At 59.6% G+C, this 7500-nt stretch overlaps 2 non-coding genes and 1 pseudogene across 2 annotated transcripts; all 3 read right to left on the bottom strand.

The window, feature by feature from the left end:
- Window positions 1-90, bottom strand: part of LOC142793962 (large subunit ribosomal RNA) — a 2822-nt pseudogene extending 2732 nt beyond the window's left edge.
- A 1154-nt stretch (window positions 91-1244) lies between these two features.
- On the bottom strand, window positions 1245-1397 carry LOC142793946 (5.8S ribosomal RNA). Its single transcript, XR_012891950.1, has one exon. It is a non-coding gene; the product is annotated as a 5.8S ribosomal RNA (ribosomal RNA).
- A 1719-nt stretch (window positions 1398-3116) lies between these two features.
- On the bottom strand, window positions 3117-4931 carry LOC142793948 (small subunit ribosomal RNA). Its single transcript, XR_012891952.1, has one exon. It is a non-coding gene; the product is annotated as a small subunit ribosomal RNA (ribosomal RNA).
- Window positions 4932-7500: the final 2569 nt, after the last annotated feature.

The raw sequence follows: 7500 nt of genomic DNA, 5'->3' as shown, positions 1-7500 counted from the left end.
GCAGCTACTCGGGGAATCCCTGTTGGTTTCTTTTCCTCCGCTTAGTGATATGCTTAAATTCAGCGGGTTGTCTCGCCTGATCTGAGGTCGACAGCGGATACATTCGCTTCCATCAACTTCCTGCACGACCGCGTGCGCTCGCCCTACCAAGTGCGCCCGCAACCCTGTACAGGGCCACTTCTTCACAAGGCTGGCAATCGGCTTCCCCGCTGCACGCGTGCGGCGCACAACCGGTGTGACGTGGAAGTGACGGGACACGTTCGTAAACCCATCGCGAACCGAGTACGACGCCCTACCAAGTGCGCCCGCAACCCTGTACAGGGTCACATCTTCACAAGGCTGGCAAGCGGCATTCCGCTGCGCGCGTGCGTCGTCCGAGCAGTTGCGTGATAAACGACCGTGTCGAAAGCCCAAACACCGCCGAGGCCAGTCGCCGCCGCCGCAAGGGCAGCCACGCAGCCTGGCGAGAGGCATCGTCTCGTGTAGCGTCGCCCCCGCCCCAACTGGAGTGGCCCAGTTTTTTGAACGGGACGGGAACTGCGAAGCACTTAGACCGACGGCGGACTACGACGAGAACGCCTTAAGCTTCGCCAACGTTTCGCCAACTCGTGCGGGAGACTTTTTCCGCTTCGCGGCAAGTCGTCGCGCCGTGCTCTCCGCATCAACCGCGTACGCAGCGAACCGCAAACGTCGGGCGCAGCCTCCTCACCTCCCTGCGCTTTGCGCGCGAACGTTCCCTGTTCGCGCGGCAAAGCCTGGAGGAGGCACGGCCCCGCAGCGTGTTCGAGCGCCCGGTCTACGGGACACCCTGCTTACTTCGAGGGCAACAAGCGCAACGCAAGGCTGCGATCTCGCGCACTTTGCGCACGGCTGGAGAAGCTTTGCTGGCCGGCTTTCGCTCCTCGTGTTTACCGTGCGTTAAAGTTGCGCGTCCGTGGCTCTCGCAGCTCTTGCGCGCCCGGTCGCAGAGAGGAGTACGCAACCTCGACCGCACTTTCCCTGCAGGCTTCCTTCCGACTCGAAGTCCTGCGGCGGTCTCAACGAGGTGCCACATCCTCAATGCAGTCGGTCGCCCCCGTTTCGGTTGGGCTCTGGCACGACGGTCGCCACCGTCTCGCCCTTGAGTGGCCGCTGTTGGCGCTCGCTGTGAGGTGTTCAGCGTGCTGTCCGTGTTGCCGACGCGGTCAAAACGAGTCGACGGCTCACGTTCCCTTGTGCGCCGAAGGCTCTCTTGATATGTGATCCGACCCTCAGACAGACGAAGCCAAGGGAAGACCCAAGGCCGCAATGTGCGTTCAAAGAATCAGTGCTCAGTGTGTCCTGCAATTCACACCAAGTCTCGCAGCTGGCTGCGTTCTTCATCGACCCGAGAACCGAGTGATCCACCGCTTAGAGTCGTGAAAAAGTGTTTGTTCAATTCCGTACAGTCAAAACCAAACGTTTCTGGCACTCGGCCAAACAGTGGCCAAGAAGGGCGCTTTTCAGCGCACGCTTGGACTCCAAAACTCTGCCGCGCCTTTTTCGGCTGCCGCAAATCGAGCAAACGGTGTGTTTCGGACGGCGTTTCGCTTCCGCTACTTGCGAGTGCTTTCGTGGTCCACCCCTCTATAAATACTCGGGAGGCGTCGAAGCCGGTTCTCCAAGCCGGACCCGTAGGTATCGTTGTGTGCTCGCTCTCATTGGCCCGCCTAACCAGAAAATGCCTGCGGTACACCCATTTGGATAAGAGTGCACGCAGATGCGGGCCTCGACGGCTACACATTTCCTCGGGCGGCCGCCTCCCGGCCTCCGTGGAGCGCGGGATGCACGGTCCCATCGACAAGCCTCTCCCGTTTTTACCGTGGCGTCGCGGTTCACCACGGCGGGCGGGTCGGTCTCCTCCGCATAAAAAGGGGGACCCCCGCTTTTTGTTCCACGAAATCGCACAAGCTTTTTTCGCATCCACGGTTTGCCACCGCACACCAAAATGCCGATCCGGCTGCCTACTTTAGCCAACAGGTGGAGCCAGGCGCGCCGTACTTGCGCGGCACTTCCCACGTCCACCGAAGTCGGTGCCAAGGACCACTTTCGGCGCCGGAGCCGCGTACGAGCCTACTCGAGGCGGAAGAACGAAGCCAGCAAGGGCCTGGCCGCAAGTGCGTTCAATTGTCGGGACGTCCAAGTCCCTCGTTCTTCCGTGCTTCCTCTTTCGGCAAGTCGTTGCGGCACCTTCCCAAAGCGCGCAGACCCGCTAATCGCGACGAGCGCGACGTGGCCGTGCCGCCTTTCCCTCGGCAGCAAGCAAAACGCCTGGCAACGTCGACGCTCCCCTAACCGCGATCTCGCACCGTGTTTCGTGTGGCGAATTCAAAAGCCGGCCGGCGCTGCTGCAACCATTACGGTCGGTACGCATACGCCGCGGAGGGCGGGACGGTCATCGGAGCGTGCGGTTCCTCCATCGAGTACTGCGCACCTCGGCCGTCGCATCGCCGTGCCATGACCGGCCGCGCGTCAACGCGAACCGGTGCCAGCGAGATCCCTCGCCTGCAAGAACCGACCGGCAGCCTCCGTCACCCGAGGACGCGGAGGCGCTTGCCGCGGACGGCGGGACGGTATGCACTGGTGCACAGCGGACCCGTCACATCGCCAGTTCCTTGACCGACCGCCGACGCTTGTGCCGTTCCTCTCGTACTTGGCAGTCGCCGCGCGATTGTCGGGTCTCGTTCTTGCACGCTCGAACGGTCGGGAGGGCACTCGGCTGGCGTTTCGGGAACGCGCAGCCTCGCCTTCTACCGACGTAACCACGACTCGCCGTTCGCGCTCCGCCGCTCCTGTTTACAGTACTAGGCGGTCCCGCAGCGGTCGGGTCGCGCATTTCGAGCGCTTCGAGCCACGGTGCAGTGGCGGGTCGAAAGCCGACCTATGAGTGCGTTGCGCCGTTTGTACCCGCGTCCGCCACCTGGCCGACCGTCCAAGGTCGCGGTGTTGGCGTCCGCTGGGCGCAACAATTTGTCACGGGGTGCCGCTCCACATTCAGGCAGCCCCGTGGGGAAAAGCCGACCCCGCGTCCAAACGGGGTCAGCGGCAGAAAGTGTCGGGCGCAGACGCAGCTGAGGCGCTCACCCTTCACAATCCGTTAATGATCCTTCCGCAGGTTCACCTACGGAAACCTTGTTACGACTTTTACTTCCTCTAAATGATCAAGTTTGGTCATCTTTCCAACAGACCGGCGCAACCGAAAGGCCGCGCCGGACATCGGTCCGAAGACCTCACTAAATCATTCAATCGGTAGTAGCGACGGGCGGTGTGTACAAAGGGCAGGGACGTAATCAACGCGAGCTTATGACTCGCGCTTACTGGGAATTCCTCGTTCAAGGGGAACAATTGCAAGCCCCTATCCCAATCACGAAAGAAGTTCCACGGGTTACCCAGTCTTTTCAGACAGGGATAAAGACACGCTGCTTCCTTCAGTGTAGCGCGCGTGCGGCCCCGGACATCTAAGGGCATCACAGACCTGTTATTGCTCTGTTTCGTGCGGCTAGGAGCCGCTTGTCCCTCTAAGAAGGTTGTAAGGTGCTGGGAACCCCGCACCTATTTAATAGGCTAGAGTCTCGTTCGTTATCGGAATTAACCAGACAAATCGCTCCACCAACTAAGAACGGCCATGCACCACCATCCACCGAATCAAGAAAGAGCTCTCAATCTGTCAATCCTCCCAGTGTCCGGGCCGGGTAAGTTTTCCCGTGTTGAGTCAAATTAAGCCGCAGGCTCCACTCCTGGTGGTGCCCTTCCGTCAATTCCTTTAAGTTTCAGCTTTGCAACCATACTTCCCCCGGAACCCAAATACTTTGGTTTCCCGGAAGCTGCCCGCCGAGTCATTTGAGTAACTCAGGCGGATCGCTGGTTGGCATCGTTTATGGTCAGAACTAGGGCGGTATCTGATCGCCTTCGAACCTCTGACTTTCGTTCTTGATCAATGAAAACATTCTTGGCAAATGCTTTCGCAGTAGTTCGTCTTGCGACGGTCCAAGAATTTCACCTCTAGCGCCGCAATACGAATGCCCCCGTCCGTCCCTTTTAATCATTACCTCGTATTCCAAAAACCAACAGAACAGAAACGAGGTCTTGTTCTATTATTCCATGCAAGTTTATTCAGGCGACTCGCCTGCGTTGAGCACTCTAATTTTTTCAAAGTAAAAGCACCGGCCATCTCGAGGCACACAATGAAGTGCACCAAGAAAGAACCGGCATGATGTTCAGTCCGAGCCGTCGCATCGGGTAGATGCACTACTCGTCTGGAACTGAGATCCAACTACGAGCTTTTTAACCGCAGCAGCTTTAGTATACGCTATTGGAGCTGGAATTACCGCGGCTGCTGGCACCAGACTTGCCCTCCAATTGATCCTCGTTAAAGGATTTAGAGTGTACTCATTTCAATTACGGGGCCTCAAAAGAGTCCCGTATTGTTATTTTTCGTCACTACCTCCCCGTGCCGGGAGTGGGTAATTTGCGCGCCTGCTGCCTTCCTTGGATGTGGTAGCCGTTTCTCAGGCTCCCTCTCCGGAATCGAACCCTGATTCTCCGTTACCCGTAACAACCATGGTAAGCAAGTAACCTACCATCGAAAGTTGATAAGGCAGACACTTGAAAGAAACGTCGCCGGCTCGTGGCCATGCGATCAGCACAAAGTTATCCAGAGTCACCACACAATACGGGCCGAAACCCGATCGATCTTGGTCTAATAAAAGCACCCGTTACCCAAAGGGCTCCAGGCTCACTGCATGTATTAGCTCTAGAATTGCCACAGTTATCCAAGTAGGAAGAAACGATCTAAGGAACCATAACTGATTTAATGAGCCATTCGCGGTTTCGCCTTATTTCGGCATGTACTTAGACATGCATGGCTTAATCTTTGAGACAAGCATATGATTACTGGCAGGATCAACCAGGTAATCGTTCGACTGCGCGTCCGTCCTCGCCCTCGGCGGGCCGGACGCAGTCTGTGTGCGGCGGAGGCCACCTTCAGGCGCCCCAACACGCTTATTTTGCACTCCGAGATGACGGCGTTCGAGCTCGCTACGGCACAACCTTCCCGAAAGACGAGTGGGAGCCGTGCGGCAAGAAGCACGTTCATGCTCGCTCTTTTTCGTTGCATCGACTCGGTCGCGCCGTGCGGGTTGCCCAAGCCCGCTGCACTGTCGGTGGACCGGCCGGAACTAGCAACGGAGCCGAGACTGCAAAGCCGCCAGACGACGGGTCACGCCCGCGTCTTCGGCGCTTTCGCATCTGAATCGCCCGAGGACGACACGGAACACACCTCGATATCGTGGTAAAACGGCACCGTCCGACAACCAGCCCCTAACGCATCAAGCGGATGAGGCTGCAGACGACTGCCGTGGATTCCCCTGGAGCAGACCCGAGGACACGCTTGACGAGGCCGAAGCCCGCCGCATATCAGACACCCGGTCGCTTTCGCGTACGCCGCTCACGAGAACCCCCACATAATAGCAGCGATAAGTACCCAGACCTCCTTGGGCCCTAATACGAGCGTACTCGAGAAAATTTCACCGCGGGTGTGCCCCGAAACGTGTGGCATGTTGAGCGTGCCACAAGTCTACGTCGCTCTCAAACCCGCCGAGGTCGTAGAATTTGCGACCCTACTCACGAAATTCCCACCGAGGATACGGCCGCAAACGTACCGCACCTTGGGTAGGCCACGAGTTTGTGCAACACTACGCTGACGGCACAGCACCGAGGTCGTGCGCGCACGCACGGGAAAATTCCGCCGCGGTTTCTGCCGAAAACGTGAGGCACCACGACTCTCCGCAAGTTCGCGTCGACTGCGAAAGACCGAAGTCGTGAACGACGTGTCCGCTACTCGCCGCCGACACGCTGGACACCAAACGTACAACGACTCGACGGCGTCGTAGAGGCCCACGACGCGGTTTTCCTTAACGACGTCTCGGCGTGGCACCGACAGGTTAGAACGGCCGACCAACGTTCCCTGTCCGCCGTTCGGCTCAGTCGAAGGGCTCGGCGACTTCGGCAACGCTGCGAAGCCGCACGGTGACGCACGCCATGTCCCCATTTTTTTTTTTCTTTCTGCGTCTGCCGGGGTGCCCCTATAATAGCAGCGATAAGCACCCAGACCGCCGTGGGTCGCTCGCCCCGGCTGACGTGGTTTTTCGTACTCCTGCGGCGGTCGCCGTCAAGCACGTCCAAATACGCTACTTTCGTGGGCGCATTCACGCTCTTTCGCTTCGCCGGAGTGCCAGCACTCACTCTGCCAAAAACGGCGAACATCCGAGCGGCGGTTCCCACTTTTGCGTCGGCGTCGCAAACCCCGCCCCGGCAGACGAGGTTTGCCGTACTCGTGCGACGGTGGCCGGCGGGCACGTCGAAAGACGCCGATATCGTGCGCGAATTGGCGCACCTTGGCTTCACCGGAGTGCCGCCACTGACTCCTCCAAAAACGGCGAAGATCCGAGCGGCGCTTCCCACTTTCGCATCGGCGTCCCGAACTCCGCCCCGGCTGACGCGGTTTACCGTACTCGTGCGACGGTCGCCGGCGAGCACGTGGAAAGACGCCGATATCGTGCCCGAATCGGCTCCGTTCGGCTTCGCCGGAGTGCCAGCACTGGCTCGGCGAAAGACGACGAACATCCGAGCGACGGTTCTCACTATTGCGTACGCGTCGCAAACCCCGCCCCGGCAGACGCACTTTGCCGTACTCGTGCGACGGTCGCCGGCGAGCACGTAGAAAGACGCCGATATCGTGCCGGAATCGGCCCCGTTTGGCTTCGCCGGAGTGCCAGCACTCACTCGGCCACAAACGGCGAACATCCGAGCGGCGGTTCCCACTTAGCCGTCGGCGTCCCGAACTCCGCCCCGGCAGACGCGGTTGCCGAGCTCGTGCGACTAGCGACCGCGAAGCCGTCTCGCGACGCCGCTTTCGTGCGCGGCTCCCACTGCGACCTGGGTCACCCGAGGTCGACGAGCAAAAAAGAATGTCGAAAAAAATTTTTTTTTTTTTTGCGTCTGCCGGGGTGCCCCTATAATAGCAGCGATAAGCACCCAGACCGCCATGGGTCGCTCGCCCCGGCTGACGTGGTTTTTCGTTTTCCTGCGGTGGTCGTCGTCAAGCACGTCCAAACACGCCACTTTCGTGGGCGCATTCGCGCTCTTTCGCTTCGCCGGAGTGCCAGCACTCACTCTGCCAAAAACGGCGAACATCCGAGCGGCGGTTCCCACTTTTGCGTCGGCGTCGCAAACCCCGCCCCGGCAGACGAGGTTTGCCGTACTCGTGCGACGGTGGCCGGCGGGCACGTCGAAAGACGCCGATATCGTGCGCGAATTGGCGCACCTTGGCTTCACCGGAGTGCCGCCACTGACTCCTCCAAAAACGGCGAAGATCCGAGCGGCGCTTCCCACTTTCGCATCGGCGTCCCGAACTCCGCCCCGGCTGACGCGGTTTACCGTACTCGTGCGACGGTCGCCGGCGAGCACGTGGAAAGACGCCGA

The sequence above is a fragment of the Rhipicephalus microplus genome, unplaced genomic scaffold, assembly GCF_043290135.1.
Source record: "Rhipicephalus microplus isolate Deutch F79 unplaced genomic scaffold, USDA_Rmic scaffold_349, whole genome shotgun sequence".
NCBI lineage: Eukaryota > Metazoa > Arthropoda > Arachnida > Ixodida > Ixodidae > Rhipicephalus > Rhipicephalus microplus.
This window is presented reverse-complemented; position numbering and strand designations above follow the sequence as displayed.